The sequence below is a fragment of the Zonotrichia albicollis genome, chromosome 4 (assembly GCF_047830755.1).
Source record: "Zonotrichia albicollis isolate bZonAlb1 chromosome 4, bZonAlb1.hap1, whole genome shotgun sequence".
NCBI classification, from domain to species: domain Eukaryota; kingdom Metazoa; phylum Chordata; class Aves; order Passeriformes; family Passerellidae; genus Zonotrichia; species Zonotrichia albicollis.
The window spans coordinates 35016718-35033365 of record NC_133822.1 but is presented as its reverse complement, the minus strand read 5'-3'; the positions used below and the strand labels follow the sequence as shown (position 1 = coordinate 35033365).

Sequence of the window (16648 nt, the reverse complement as noted above, 5' to 3'; positions counted from 1 at the left end):
GCCTTGACTCTTTCAGCATCTGAATCATTTGTTTTCTTTACATTTATTTGCTGATTCCAAAAGCTTGCTGTTTCCTTCCCATTATCTGCTTCAACCTAATCTCCCTATGTAGCCTCTTTTTTTGTTCCCCTGAAGCCTTTTTGTTATTTGTTTCATTATCTAATTATCCCATCTAGAGATCTTGCAAATTCTTTTGCTGTTGCTCACTTTTCAGTCAGGATATGGACTAAATAGTTTTTGTTGTTACCTGGCTTTGTAACAGACTGGCCACTGAAGGAATGAGCAATGAATGTTATGTTTTCTTTTCCTTTTTTTTTTTTAAATGGAGAGGCAAGAGTGCTCGAAGCATACTTTATTTTGGACACAATCTATAATTTAGTAGCACTTAAATGTTTTTGAACAGCCATATGAGGGACTCATATGGGGGAAACCTCAGGAGTCTTGGGTGTGCTGCTGGCCTCTATTGCAAGTTCTATGTTTAAATAACAAACTTTCAAATATAATTTCACTTTCTTTTTCATTGTATTTGGTTTTGTCACAAATTCCTTTTTATGGCTTCTGTCCAGGTGGCTGGGCAGAAGTGTGTGTGCAATACACCTACAGAGGTGCAACCAGCCAGAGAGAAACCCTAAATTTCAGCTCAGTTTTGCATGGATGGAGAAGAGTTATGGCCTCTTAGGGTCATGTGGAGTCTAACAGTGCATTGCCAGAATTAATGGATGTTAGCACTTGGACAAATGGCTACTTCTGTTAATGAATTCTATTTCCTTATGGTTTTGCTCTATGAAAAGCCTTTGTTTACTGTTCTGGGCAGCCTTGGTTTGTTTCAGTGCACAACAATGTTTTTTGCATTGTCTTGGTATATATTGAACATTAAAAATTGTCCCATTTTAACCTTCTTTCTGTGAGCATACTGAAAAAAAAATAAGATTGTTCAGTGTAGGGTAATCTGTTGAATAGCATCTCTGGGTTTTGATATTTTGTTCTGTTGACCTGCTGAAAAAAAATCTTAAAGTCTATTAGATATCAAGACAGGTATGCAAACCCAGGAGCAGGTGATTCTAAACTGTCAGAAGTTTGGTTTAGATGAACAAGAGGGTTTTTTCCATGCATATTTAGAGAACAAAAGAAGAGCTGTTTTGAAGTCAGCAATGTAAATGAGCACAGAAATAATTTAGTTCTCTGTAGTGCATAAAACTTGACTTCTGTAGTCTAATTTGCTTTGTATCCATCTGGTTCTGAAAAAGGAACAATTTTTTCAGCTAAAAATTACTTGGTTACTTTGAATCAAATGCAAAACTTCCCTCATTTTCTGTGGAAAAGTTGGATTTTTGAGCTACTTTAGCAGATTAGGGATATATTAAATTCAATTTAGGAAAAAGCAGTGCTGATCCCTTCATTCTTTTTTTTAAAACACAACTCCCAGGCTCTTTTTCTTCCCTCTTTTAGGATTTAAGTTGAAGTGCTTTAGGGATGTCAGCTGCTAAATTGCTTTTAATGGGAAGAAAGGGAACAGAGAGCATATCTGTGTATTCTTAGAAAGGATTTGTCCCCCTCCTCAGCTCTTTCAGGAGTGACAAATGTCAGAGCTGCACTTTGTGGTTGGTGTTCTCATTCCTGTTTTAAATAGATTTGAAATTCAGTATTGGCTTTTACTACATGAGGAATGACCTTTCCTTGATGCAGTAAAATGCCTTCTAACTTCATCTTGTCTTTTTCAAGCATCAGTTACAAAAATTTTTTTTCCTTGCTGTTCTTTTTCTAATGAGAGGTTTTTGTAGTTGTGAGATTTTTTGCATTTCATGTTGTTTGAATAGTAGAACTTTTATTTTTCTTCCCTTTCCTTCCTCCCTCCTCCAGCTTGGAATTTCAAGATTGCAATGAGCTCTTGAATCAACAGAATTGGGATTTTGGTTTTGGATGGAGGGTGGAGCTGAGGGGAGAACATTCCTGGCTCTGTAGTTTGCATCATTACTACTTTAAAAATAGAACATTTGGTTTGTGTTTGGAATCGATGGCATTTGGAAATGTAACCTTTTGTATCTAGGTAGCAAGTTCCTGGGAAGTGGAAAGAGTTCCCCAGTTACTGGTACAGCTCCCTGGGTGTGTATATTCTGAGTAGTGATAAAATGACTCTTCACTGGCTTTTAACCAGAATCCTGCATGTGATTCAAGGACTGAACAAAGTTATGTGAGCCTCATCGTCATCATGCACTGGGAATTCTTTCCGAAGCAGCAAATGGGATGTTCCTGAAGTCAGCTTTAAATATGGAAATTTTTGTGCTGCAAACTGCACAAAGTTCTGGGTTGGCTGTTACAAGATGTGGAGAGAGGAGTGCACAGCTGTAAGCTGCACATTAGTGAGCTATTCCATTCATGAAAGATCTGAACATAACCCTTTGCTGCCTTTTATCCCTGTGAATAACTATTGAGTAAGCAAATCGCAGCGTGGTTGTGTTAGCCAAACTAGAGTTAAAGGATTGTACTGAAACTAAATATGTAAAGGATGCTTTTCTTTTTTCTGTTTTGTTTGTGTCAAGAATGACAGTCTACAGTAAAGAGTACTCATTACAATAATTTAGTTGAGCAGTACCTATTTCTACTGACAACCTTAAACTTAAACAAGAAATTCCTGGAAATCTCTTTTTCCCTGTAGTAAGTATTTGTTGAAGCATTAAATCATCTTTTGAAAATAATATTTTTTTTTCTCCATCTGTTTGAGAATACTCTGCTTATTCTTTTTTATATAGCAAGTGTTACCCTATAGGTTAAGAAAGAGATAGTAGAAAAACAACCATTCAGGCAGCTTTTTGCCCTTATCCCTTCTGTGAACTACGATTCAGACTGGCTGCACTTGTTCTAATACAGTAAAGATGTGGTAGACACAAAATGATTTTTCACTGACTGTTTTGTCTCATACCCTTCTTATGGCTCCAGCTTACTTTAAAATCCAGCTTCTGAGAATTAACTTTAGGGGGGTGTGTGTGTGCATTTTAACCAGTTTCCAGTGTAAACAGTAAGATTGTCATCATCATAAGCAATTTTGGGTATCATTCATCAATTGTTATTAAAAACAAAACAAAAGTTTAAAATGCATGTAAAGTCATGCTAGGTTTTATATGCTGTAACTGTAATCAAAACAGAGTCTTCCTTTCTGTGAAATTAATGCATTATGTATAATGGGCCCTGCTTAGTTTTTGTCATCATACTCTGAGTTACCCACTCATTTGCATGATGAATATGAATCAGCTTTTCTTTAGGAACATAGTTCAAATGCATTGGAAAAAAGGAGTGAAAAAGGATTACTTTTGTTAGGTTCTTACTTGGGATCTTTAGGCACGCTTGTATAGGAATTATTATTGATTATGTATATAGGCTCAAACTGATAATTTTTATTTTTGTGGCTCAGGCAGATCATAGTCATCTTCATGGCCTGCCACTAATTTCAGTTCTGGATGAATATCTGAACGTGTGCTCTGCTGAGTCTCTCGAAGCTGGTGTGATGCTGACACCACATTCTTTGCCTGAAGGGATGCACTGCAGACACACATCCGTTCTGTCTCCCAGCTACCTGGTGACTCCTTGTATCCAGTGTTTGCCTGATTTAAGAGTTGGCTAATGTTTAACAAAGTGCTCAAGTTTCCATGCCTGTGTGATAGCAGGAATTTGCATTAGTGTTTATAATCTGGATTTGTTTTTAAATAATGGGATCCAAGTCCAGTCTACATTTTGATTCTAGACCTTAAAGTACAATTTTTTTATGTCTAAGCATCAATGTGAATCAATCCCTAATGTTCTAATGTGTGCCCAGAGCTGTATAGATCAGTGGTAGGGATTAGAGGTAACTCTAGAGGTTTTGGAAATGTCTCTGATGTTACTGTTTGATGTTATGTGAAAGCTACTATCAATAAGTTTTTGTGCTAAACTTGCTGTCTGCTTTTACCAGTCTCAGATGACTCCTACAGCACAAAAAACCCTCCAAAACCAAACAACAACAAAAAAAGACAAAAAAACCCCACCCCAAAATCTGAAGTAACCTACAGCTTCATGCTGCATCTGGATTCTCCTTGCTCTGGAGCTGCCGCACCTCAGTTCAGACTTAGAGCACCCTCTGCTGTTCTGACCTTAGGGCTCTTCCAAGGAGAGACTGGCATTTCTTCCAAATTGTCTTTTTAAATGGAGAAACCTCAGCTGGTTGTCTTGAGGTGGTCTGGTTTTTCGTTTGTGGCTAAGGAAACACAAGCCCTGATTTATGGGAGTGAAACTAGAACCTTTATCTTAATAGAAGAAATATTGCCCCCTTTTCCCCTCAATTTCTTTGTCATGAGAATTTTACCATCAAAATCAATATGGAGAACTGGTTTAATTACATTGGCACAGCTCCCTTTTGTGATTAACCTTAGTGTGGTTTAAGAATGCTGTCTGATGTAGCAATAGTTGAGGTGGGTAAGAAGTCATGAAGTTGGAACTGGAATTACTCTTCAGGGTTGCAGACCCCCCTCCCCTGCTGCTGCAAGTAATCCTGTCATATAGCCCCCTACATAAATTTATTGAGCACTGCTTTAAAAAGTGTTAGATTTCTCTCATGCTGGACAGAATTTCTCTCTTTGGTTAGGAGTTCTCTAGTTTTCAATGTTAAATGTGTCAGTGGCTTTCAGTGCAAATAATCTCATAGTTAAACTGATGCAAACCTTAATGCAGGCAAAATATTCTCCCTAGAAGAAGCTCCATCTACTTACCATAGTCTTAAAGTAGGCAAGTGCTAAAATAGTGTCTGCTAATGTGACCTGCTTAATGGGTTTTTTGTATCTTTCTGTAGTGATGCTTATTTTAAATCAGATCCTCTATGTAGTGTTAACGATGCTTCCCAGGCATTATGCACAGCATCGGATCCCCAACAGGATATGAACCTATTTAATTAACCCATGTAAAAAGTAGGTTGAGAAATGTATTTGTAGTTCTTTGTAGTCTTCCATTTTCTTTGCTCTGATTATTTTTCCTCAAAAATGAACATATCCCAAATAAAAAAGTTGCAGCTTCCAGTGAAGCACAAGCAGGCTTGATCAGTCTGTAATCATAAGTGACCTTGAGATTTTTTTTTCTTTTTTTTTTTTTAAATTCTGCTGGAGATACTCTGGTTGAAGCTGTTGTTCCTTGTCTGTGTTTTTCATTATTTGAGATTTGGACTTTGTGTTCACTGATGTCAACTCAAATATATGCCTTTTAAAAATATATTAAGCAGGTTTACTTTATTAAAGTTACTATGTGACGCTGAGGTATCACTGATGAAAGATTGCAACTTGCAAAACATTTGGTTCAGAAGGTACCTTGAGCTTGACTTACTGCAAAACATTTCCAAAGCTTAGAGCCTTCAATGTTCCTTCACTAAAAACTGAAATAAAAAGAAAACTTTTTAGTATACCTTTGCTGATTTCATGTTGCTTTTGAATAAGTAAGAACAAGAGGCAGATCAGTAGACTCCTTTTGGAAAAAACCACTATTGCTAGTCTTACCTTGAAAATTGAGAGATTAATGAGATTCTAGAATGTGTAGTGTATGAAAAGTGGTCCCTAAGGCATGAAAATTTCAGCCCATTTAAAAGTCAAAGCATCTTTTAAGTTTAAGCTAGAAAATTACTGGCAACTTTAAATGGACCAGAAAAGAACAGCAATTTTAAGCAGACTTGCAGTACTGTACAGCATTTTAAGTTTGTTTGCTTTTTAATTTATTATGATTTCTATATAGTGGACAACACACGATCTCCATTCTGGGATTTTAAAGAATTTGTTGTTCTCATTATTATTTTTCTTCTCTTTGTACTGGGTTTTTGCATTATGGTGACAGTCAAAGTGGCTGCATATAATAAGAGCCTGCTCCACTCCTCCCAGTTTTCCTTGGAGAGTGGTAGTCACTGTTTGCTGTGGTTGTTGATTTAGTGCCTGGGAAGAATGAGGCTTTTTTGGACCCCTTCCTCATCTCTCTCTTGCTAAGGGAGCCTGCGTCATTGAGAAATGTTTAACCTTCTGGCCCTGAAGCAGGACTGGAAACTTTGCTGCAAAATCTAGAAGCTAAAACTGGATCTTGCAAATGTTATTTATGTGAGCTACTCTTTCCTTTGATTTAATTGGGACAGGAGATTGCAGAGCTTGATTTAGAATTTTGAGTAGCAACTAATTTGGAGAGTTAGCAGGGGGGAAAGTAATTTCTTTAGAGAAAAATGGTGAATAACTGATTTAAGGGAAGAGGAGAGAAGAACTGGGAGCAGAAAACGGAAAAGTGTGGGAGGACTTAGTGGAGAAAAATGTCCTAAGATCATAATTCTGGCATTGTCACGTACTTGAGTGTTTCTTTCTCACTTGTATCAGGAGGCTGGCTGCACATAGTTTTATTTCTATAACAGAAGTTGGTTGTGGAGAGCTAGTGGCCTAAATTGTGGTGAGAACCTGATTTCCAGGGTGTTGATTTAATAGCAGATACTGCTTCTTGTATATGTCTTATTTTCCCAGACTGCCCACTTTTTTCCTTCTGCCTCCTCCCCCATCCTGGACCAGGAGGGTTCTTCTAACACTTCTGCAGAATTTCCAGATGACTGGCTGCCCTGCTGCAACTGCGCTCCATTAACCGAGAGGGAAGAAGACGTTCAGAAATCCCAAACATTTCTGCAGCATAATCATAATAAATCTGACATATCATGAAACTGTTGTGCTTGTGCTAATTAAGTATCTAGTGTGCTTGTAGTACACAAAGTAATGCTGATGTGCCCACAGAGTGTTGATTTTATTTCACATGCTCTGGCTGTCTATACACAGTGCATGCCTGTATGTTTATTTTCAAGATATTCCAAACAGAAATGTGGCAGCTCTGTCTCTTGGGACCCAATATCTTTATGGTAAACTAAAATAAAGAAACTAAATTGAAACAAAAATGAAGAAGCTTGTCTCAAGGGTGAAATAACACAAAGCAGTTTAAATTATTTGTCCCAGTGATGTCGTGACCAGTGGAAGGGAGGGGAAGGGGTTGTACTTACCTTCACTCCTGTTTTGCAGCAGCAGTAGCAGCTCAGTGCACCTACTGCTTAACCCCAGGTAGCTTGGACAATTGGACTTTCTTGTGAGGAGTCTAATTCACTTTTGAAAACAAAGCCATTAAAACCCTCTCACTTTTCTGATGGATCAGTGACTCTAATTAACTCACTGAACTTTCTTATGAAATCTCGAGCCCTCAAAAAGAAGGAGTGATGAGAGCATAATGCTAGATCATTTCATTTGGCTTGGGTAATAGCACTTAAACTCTGTACTGAACAGTGAAACTGAGGAAGCAGATAAACAGTTTCAACTCTGAAATCGTAAGTAGGGTGAGAAAACTACTGAAGTCTATGTCATGGAGCCTCTAAATGGTGGCAGTGGCTGGATAGTAAGTCCAAGAGACAGAAAAGATTGGCCAGAAAAGAATAAGATACAGTGCATGATTGATAGACTCAAAATATTAAGAATTAAATTAAAAGTAAGTGATTCTTAAGAGGATATTAAAAATATCAGCATTTCCCCGGTAGGAGGTTTGTCATGTTAGAATTTGCTTTGATTTTACTCTGAGGTTGTTACCTATCTATGAGCAGACAAGCAAGTCTCTGGAAAAAGGGTGGTTACACATCTCTCACAGAATGGTTGAAGTTGGAATGTCATCTTCCCCAACCCCCCTGCTCAATCAGGTTTCCCTAGAGCCAGTTGCTCAGGACTGTGTTCAGATGGCTTTTGAATATCTCCATAGATGGAGACTTCACAACCTCTTTGGGCAACCTGTGCCAGTACTCAGTTGCACTCGCAATAAAAAAATTCTTTCCTGATGTTTTTAGGGAGCCTCCTGTGTTCCAGTTTGTGCCCATTGGCTCTGATCCTGTCACTGGGTGACATTTGAGAGGAGTTTGGCTCTGTGTTCTTTGTACCATTCCTTCAGATTTTTAGATGGATAAGCTCTCTAGTATGGCCATGGCTCTGCTGTCCTGGGGACCTCAGGGCTGGAGCCAGCACTGCAGGGATGGCTTCATCAGGGCTGAGCAGAGCAGGATCGCCTCCTTGGTCTGCTGGGAACGTTCCTCCTCCAGGGTGTCTCATGTTCACCTTGGTGTCCTGTGGGACCCCAGACCCTTTCCTGCCAAGCTGCTTTGCAGCCACTTGGCCCCCAGCGTGTGCTGCTGCACCTCCTGGCCCAGCCAGTCAGTGTTCAGTCCACCTCACAGTCTCCTCAGCTGGCTCAGACTGACTTCATCAGCTTCTCTGGGAGGGTCTTGCAGTGCCAAAGCCTCACTGAGGCAGGACAGACAGACAGACAGTATCCACTGCTCTCCTCTCTTACACCAGGTCTGTCTCTGCACACTGTAACTGAAACCTAACGACAGATTTGCTGTCGTGCCTAGGGAACAATATTTTCTGATAGGAGAGAATTGTGAATTCATAGTCAGTTCTGGCCTTGCTATAGCATAATTGCTAAAAGTAAGCATATGGCAATGTCTGTTCTGTTCAAATTGGTTTTGTTCTAAAGAGTTTGTTCACCAGTGACTTCTGTTTAGCTGGCTGTTCGATGTACTGGGAGCAAGCAGCCAAGTTCTGCCAGATCGTAACAACTGGCAGCCATCTAAAAACCATATCTTTCACCTTTGCAAGTTTGTCTATTCAGCTTGATCCTCCACCTGCTTGCTTTTATGCAGTCCCACCTTAATGGTCCCTCTCTTGTGTCTGGATTCATAAAATAGATTTGGTAGCCAAGGAAGGGAGGATACATGGATTTCTAATTCCAGTTCTGACACACAGACTCTGTGTTATATGTAAATCTACTTGTTTTAACCTTGTTTATCCAATCAAAATGGGGTTTTTTTAATAGATTTGAATTGATTAGAATCCATAATTGTGAGGTTCTGACTGATAAGTTCTGGTAGCTTATACCAAAGCAAGATGGGAGGATCTTAAAGGGGTGTGAGGCAGCTAATGGAAAATTGTGACTGAAGACACTTCTCTGCATATTGTTTCAGGTGAACTTACAGATTTATGAGGAGGCAAGCAGAACAGAAAGCTGATGTGTGAGTCAGAACATCATGTTCCAAGCACACGTTTCTTTACAGTTATAAGCCCTTAGGCTACGTGCCTTCCAATGCTTTTAGGCCAGTTGGTGATCAAAACTCCCAAGACTGGCAGGTTTTGCTGGGGAGAGGATACACCCTCACAGCTACTAGCCTTTTTTCTTTGCTTTCATGGCTGACATTACCAGAAATCTTGAATGTGAGATAAAATTTGTTTTAAAAGTAATCATGCTCTTTGCAAAGCAGGCCTGTATCTTTGTCTGCCCTCCTTTTAGATAAAGGAACATAAACCTGTGGTTTGGTTGATGCAGAATAGGATTCACTTAAAAATGTAGTCTATGGAGAAGGAATGGTAGTACTGTCAAAACTGCATCTTCCTAAAGTGATAGGCAGGTGAGTTCCATGAAAAGGTTAAAGGACTTCTTCCAGCGTAACATGACAAGAATATTTTTCTTGCTAATCAAAAGCTGAGTAATTTAGCAGCATTCAGGTAAAAATTGTCCCAAATCAAGTCTAAAATTCTTCCTTTTTTGAGATTTGTGCTTTATGTTTCACTTCAGTTCTGAAAGGTCTGCATGTGTGGAGAGGGGATGAATCCATACAAGACCCTGGAAGTTCTTTGCAGGATCAATGTGTCCATATCATGAGTTTAACCATATCATGGCTGTGTGCCTTGACATTGTCTCAGGTTCATTTTATGTTGTAGCTATAGATTAAAACTCAATCACACTACATTTTTATATTGGAAACAAATTCAGTTGTTGAAGCCACCATGAGAGCTTGAGAATGGCATTGATATATCCAGGGAATAGCTGAATTTCAGCACTAAAGGAGGAGTTGGAGGTGATTTATAGATTTTTGGCAATGCAAGAACTATACATTATACTATATCTTATAAAGAGAAATTTATTTCCTATCTCAAATAATCCTGACAATAGCAGTTTTCTACTGTGAGGTGAGATGGGCATCCATGAGGAGGGAAGAGGAGGCCACTGCTTTTGCTGGCAGCTGACCACTGAATTGGTTTAGAGGTATCATAAAGCTTGGTCTGCTACTTTACCTCAACCAAGCCTCCACTACTACCTGATTGTGGCAAAGGACTTGAACCACTTTTAGAGAAAAAGTTAAGAGTTGGAAAAACCCACATCTAAGATGATTAGGGTTGGCTACTAACTTATTAAATGAATGGGATGGTTTATGGTCTTTTTAGAATTATATCTCCGTTTGGGCAGTTTTTTCAAGTTGTGAAGAAAACCTCTGGAACCATAAGGGAAAGATAACCTTTAATAACAATGTAAATTCTGAGATTGCAATTCTGTATCAGATTAACCAAGAATAATGGTCACATTATGCCTCAACAGTGTTGTTACTGCCCATGTAACCAGGGTGTTTGGAGAAGGAAGTAGCTTTCTGGGCAAAAGTCAGGCCTGTAATGAAGGTTTACCTAGTAGCAATTGTGCTAGTATAAACTGAGAAGTAAATGAAGGGTTTGCTAATCCTTCCACAAGCAGTGTGTGAGCACAGAGTACAGCCTGGCTGTTTCCTCTCTTGTTTGGGTAGTTTAAAAATAGACTGCATTTTCCAAGTGTTTGCAGGTAACCCTCTTGTGCAGTAAGTAGGAGGGTTTCATTGGGAAGAAACCTTTTATTGTCAGACATTTAAAGGACGTGGGAGAGAGAAGTGCAGGATAGCTTTTGCTCAACAACCACAGGAATTAGTGACATAACTTCTCAAACTCTTAGACATGCCTTAACATGAGGGGAAGGGTATCTTCTTCCTGTCCTTTCCCAGTTACTCCCTCCTAAAACCTATTTGCTGTTTTAAGACAAATTCAAATTGCTTCCTTTTCCACTCTATCCTGCTCACTAACCCCCTCGATCTGGCAGCCAGAACTTCCTCTGTTTTTCTGCTCTTGAGAGCAAAACCAAATGTTTTGGACTTTGCTGTTTTCACTTGTACATAGTGGTTTAAATTAAAGTCTGGAATATCTGTAAGAGGAAATGTTTTGAAATGTTTTGAAAAGTCTTGTGCTCAGTGTTCTCCACTGGTCACAGTGTATACTCACATGTCAGTGCTGTTCACTTAAGAGTTGGACTTGATGCTCCTGGTGGGTCCCTTCCAACTCAGTGTTCTCTGTCACTCTGTCTGTGTGATTTCTGCAACCTCTGAGTGTTCCTGCTTGTGGGCAGTGGTGGCAGTGGGGAAATGCACATCTGCACCTGTGTGAGCACATCTGCCTACCCCTGGAGAAGCTGAAGTTATTTGGGGAGCATGTGGGTGAATGAGCAGATTAACTGTAGGCAGGAAGGCTGATCAGAACTATTTTAAATTGAACCTTGAGTGACTGTCTCTGGCTTGAAACCTCTGACTCTTTTATAACAAGTAAACTGTTGCTCTTAGGTAAGAGCAAGGAGCTGTTACTTTCTTTGGTCTGAGTAATTATTTTACAGCAAGATGGGTAATAGCTGAACTAAAGGAATATATGGAATTCTGTTGTGAGTCCAGCTGGAGCAGCTCTCAGTTAAGGCCCTGCACTGGAGATACTCTCCCCACATTTGAGATGTGGTTCTTGATGTGTGAGCTCTCACTGTGAAGCTCGTTGGCTTAGCCAAGGTAATTTGAGCTAATCTTTCTAACTTTGCACTGGAACAGAGTGAGAGCATTCATACAACCAGTTCTGGGGGCTCACAACGGGGTGGTAACTCCAAGAAGGGCTAGTAACTTTGAACTGTAAAGAGGTATGCAACAGTGTTTGCATCTAACCAGAATTTGTCAACCAAAATGGTAAAAATAACAAATAAGATGTGCTTGGATATGTGTTTTTAATTTATTTGCTTGTTTTTGTTGGGCTTATATGCTGAGTGGGCTGTAGTTGTTTGGGAACTGGTTGTAAAACTTCTTTCTCTTAATCCCTCTGCTTTTGTTCTACCCTCTATTGTGAAGTTTTCTGTCATGGACAATCCTTCCACTGCTTTGGTCAGAGAATCCACCTTTTCTTCTCTGGGCTTGAAATCTCTCCTTGGGCAACACCTTTTTGTAGTCAAGGAGTGTATATGCAGCTTTTTAGAGCACAGAATTGACAGAACTGCTCTCAGTGGTTTTCTGAAGAAAATCCAACTAAATTAACCAACTTGTCTTCAAAAGTTGCACCATTTTCTGTGGCTGCATAGGTGACACCTTCTGAGCAGATGTTCCCCTCACATGTAGTAGTATCAGGAGCATGTGCTACATGCCCCTCATACTACCACTTTTGTTTGCACATGATCTGGAGTATTACAGACCTCTGGACCATTTCCTTCTCTTTATCACACCCAGCTTGCTCAGTGCACTGGGTCCTGGAGGGAGGAAGGAGGAGAGGCATGGTCCATAAGTGAACCGACATCTTTGCTTCCCTTCCTGTGTATTTTCCCTATTTTCAGCCCTTGTAGCAATATTTCTGGAGTCCCTTTGCAGTGCTGACATCTGAGCTCCTGATCTAGGGAGGGGAGAGGTGGGAAAATCAGAAGTTTTTGCATTGTTGTGGCACACTTTGCTCCTTAGGTCTGCGGAGCCTGGGAGAGAGGCAGGGCTGAGTTACTCATTGCTAGCAGAGGGGGATGGGACTGTGCTGCTGCCTTTCCACACCTCACTTACCATGTTGACTTGCCTTGCTGGTTGGAAACTGCTTATCTCTGGAGTTAATCAAATGCAGATCAGAGTTGCATTCCTTGGGCTCAACTGATTCTTCTTGGTCCAGTGTTTTGCAGATAGGGATCGAGGATTTCATGTGCTTCGTGTTTTCAGGGAAAGGCAAACTGACATCTTGGCTGAATCCCAAGGAATGGAGTGGGTGGCAGAGTTTATATATGGGCTGGGGGTTGATTTGGCTCTAGCTGCTGTGTAAAGTTCACTTTGACAGCTGAAAGATGCAGAGAGAAGCACTTTCAGAATTAGAGACAGTGAGGTAATGAGAAAGTGACATAGGGAAGGAAGTGGAGGGGGGGAGGTGGGGGGAAGGGAGGGCTCAAAACTCGCCTTGACATCATCTGATAGGTTTTCCACCCTGTGCAGCAGCTATTTTTATGCTTTCAACTCACAGTAATTACAGCTCAATGACAGCCAACTTGCCAAAAGCAGGGGTGGTGGTATATCCCAGAGTGGGTTGGAGGACTGAAGAGCTGCTCAAAAGCTACAACAAAAGTCCAGGTTCCCGGGCATGATTCCTGCTGCTGTGACCTATTTTTACATCTGCATGGTGGTTTAGCATTGGCTACCTGTCATGTCTAGGAGTTTTCTGAAAGCTGAATGGCAGCACTAGCTGTCACCAGCTGGTTGAAAATATAAGAGCAGGTAAATTTCAGGCTCTTCCTGAGAACTGGAGAAGCAGAAATGTTCGGTGCTCCCAGCCTCGCTTTTCTTCCTCTTCCTAAAGGTCATTGTTGGTGGGAGGCATTGTTGGTGGATCCTGGGAATATCCACAGTGAACTCACATTACATAGATGTGATCCCTAGCTGAGAAATAAGCCACACAAGTGTCAGTGTGCAGTCTGTATTTATTTTGAAGTATAAAATGAATTGAGTTGTAAGACATCAAAGCTTCACAGTGATGTAGTGCAGCTTTCTATTATTTTCCCAGCTTTTGTCTACTTGCTAGAAGTCTCAGACAGGTCTTCAAATGTAGTGGGCTCATACTTCTTTCTTAGGATTTATCTAGCTTAGACCTTGGCTGAGATCTCTCTCATGTTGCCTGAGTAAGATTTTAGCAATATATTGTTTATATTTCATCACTGAATTATGTGCATGCAGATCATTGCAGGTGTTGTGTCCTGTGAGAACATTATTACTGAGGGAAAGAGGAGAATGTGCATTGAACTGCAGAGCAGACTGGAGGTGAAAGGAGGAGAAAAATGCACATTTGAAGGTGGTGGTGGAGATTATGGACACATTTTCTATTTGCTTAATAATTTGAATTTTAAAATATTTTGGGAGAAAGAAACTAATGATGTGGTTTTGTGTTACAATTGAGCTCATCCAAGGTCTACCCTATGTTAAGATTGGTCTGGCCCCTTCTCTTCCTTCCCCAGCTTTTGAAGATAGAAAGATACAAGAAAATAATTCATTAAAATTTGTGTGTATATGAGGTACCACTACCTGCGCACTACTTGGAGTGGTACCTCAAATGCAAGTGCTGCATTCCATGCCCTCCAGAAGGAGCAGCAGTGTCTGTGCAAGCCTGTGTGCTCCTGAAGCAGCATCTTGGAGGAAGAATACATCCCCACATTCTGTCTTATTTCACACTTGACAGTCTGAGGATGTACAGCTCAATTCATGTCTCATGGATAGATTATGAAAACTGGGCCTGATGTTTTTCAGATGAGAAATCTGTGGCAGATACTTAGGTGCCCTTGGTAAAGGTGATTGTTTTGCCAACAGCTCTTCTGCCAATTCCAGGGTAGAAGTTGTGCAAGAATGTTGGGTGTGCATTAGTGGAGTTGATCCTTCTTTACTGAGTTGTTAAGCAACTGAAACTGTTGTTGGACTCCTACCTCTTCTGTGAAATGAGTTTTCCAATCTATCCTGCTGATTTCCAGAGTAACTGTCAAAGTTACTTCTTACAGTGCATTGATATTTCTGTCCATATGATTGCTGATCAGACTTTCAGATCTCTTACATCACCGCTACACCAGGATCCAGTAAAACAAATTAAACTTTTAAAAACTTTCTTTATGTTTATAAACAGTGGCAATGGTATCAGTGTTTTGTACAACAGGTTGCTCTTGGCCTTTACTTATCTCTTAGATTCCATGTTTTGCAAGGGGAAGACCCACAAGTGCCTGCTTGTGTACTGAATGTATCCTCCAGTCTAGGCCCTCTTATCCATGTCCTCTTTGGAGTGCTGTGGCCCAGATAATTTGGATAATTACTTTCTTTTAGAACACTAAATAATGCTGTGGGACAAATTTGATACTGTAAGACAAAATTTTAGAATACCTTCCTCAGAAAATAAAAGATTTACCTAACTACCATTGAGCCAGTCAAGTGTTTGTCTATCCAAGATGTTTTCTGCACAGGAAAAAAGAAAGGTGTGTCTGTGTACATGTCTGCAGTTCTGCAGTAATACATTGAAAGGATTAGATCTTCATCAGTTCTTAAAATTTTCTTCATCAGAACTCGGACAACGTGTTCAGGCTGCTTTGGCAATACCTGGGTATCGGCAGGTTTGCTGCACGAGCAGCCAGCTCATGTTTCTCAGGTTTTGTATGCAGTAGTGACCTGCTAACTCAGAGGCCCTGGTTGGCAGAATAATAGTAGGTTCTGACCTCTGTAGCTGAATCTTGTCATTTTTACCATCCAGATGGGATATTCTTGCCAGGAAAAGTAGAACTGGGTCTGGCACTGGATAATTGTTCTTTAGTTACTACAGTTATGGGACCTCCCTGCTCAGAGTATCAGGCCTGGCTCAATGTGCAGTTTTGTGTTGCTGCTGAAAGGGGAGATCTGGACAATGTGTTCTTTTATCTCCTCCTTCATCCTTTCTTTAGAACTCTTGTGGTGTGCTGGCTCTGTTTCCCAAGGCAGCTCCCCACAGTGCAGTGACTGCTAATGCTCACGCAAAAACAGGCTCTGCTATTTGTGCAGTAATTTGACCTTACTGGCTAAAGTTCACTGGTGAGACTGAACCTTCACCTGACTTCTACAAATCCTAAAATTAAGATGGAAATTTCTGTTGAGTATATGATGGTAATTCAGGAGTAGTTCAATTACAGAGCTTTATAGTATCACTCATGGGAAGATTGGAGTTTGGATTCTTTCCTGGGTGAAGGTTGAGCATTTCAAAGCAAGAAGAGTATTGTTGAAAGTACTCAGAAATGTCACTGATGCCATCCAGCATTTGGTTGAACACTACTTTTCTTAGATATTACTTTCATTATTAGAGACATTTTTTCCCTGATTGTAATTCCAGCCTTGCTTTATAAAATGGCTTGAATGCCTCTCAGACTGTTTGGAAATGAGAAAATTTTGTCCTGATTGGGATGGGAACAGAATATGAATTGGAAACTGTTCCTGTAGTTTTTAGAGTATTCATCTTTTTATTTTTGTAATGTCCATGTGGTTATCTTTGTTGATTACTATTCATATTTTTTTCCTGGAAAGAAGATAACAAGAGTACTTTTATAAGGTATGTGTAATCATTGGACATATATATATATATATATATATATATATATATATATTTTTTTTTTTTTTTTTTTTTTTTTTTTACCCAGACTTCATTGCACTTCTTGTGATTCATGCTTAGCAAAATTAAAAACCAGCACAGCTATCAGCTGTACTGGTGAGAGTCCCTCCTGGTTGTTGCTCAGCTGGAACGTGGCTTTCCCTGGCCACTTCCAATTCCAGTACCACGCTGGGGAGTGTGTATAACCAAAACTTGTCAGCCATGTGGCATCTGTTCATGGTACACATGAAATGAGCTGTAGTGACGTGGCTGCCCCCATACAAACACAGATTCTGAAGTTCTAGTGCTTGCAGGAGAGGGTTATGGATTTGGGGCTGCAGATTATCTTCAGGTAGGTGTTTCTACTAGGTTGGGAG

The 16648-nt window shown here is 40.1% G+C and overlaps 1 protein-coding gene across 1 annotated transcript in view; it reads left to right on the top strand.

Moving 5' to 3' along the window:
• Positions 1-16648, top strand: part of MRTFA (myocardin related transcription factor A) — a 74294-nt gene that overhangs the window by 11706 nt on the left and 45940 nt on the right. The window lies entirely within an intron of this gene.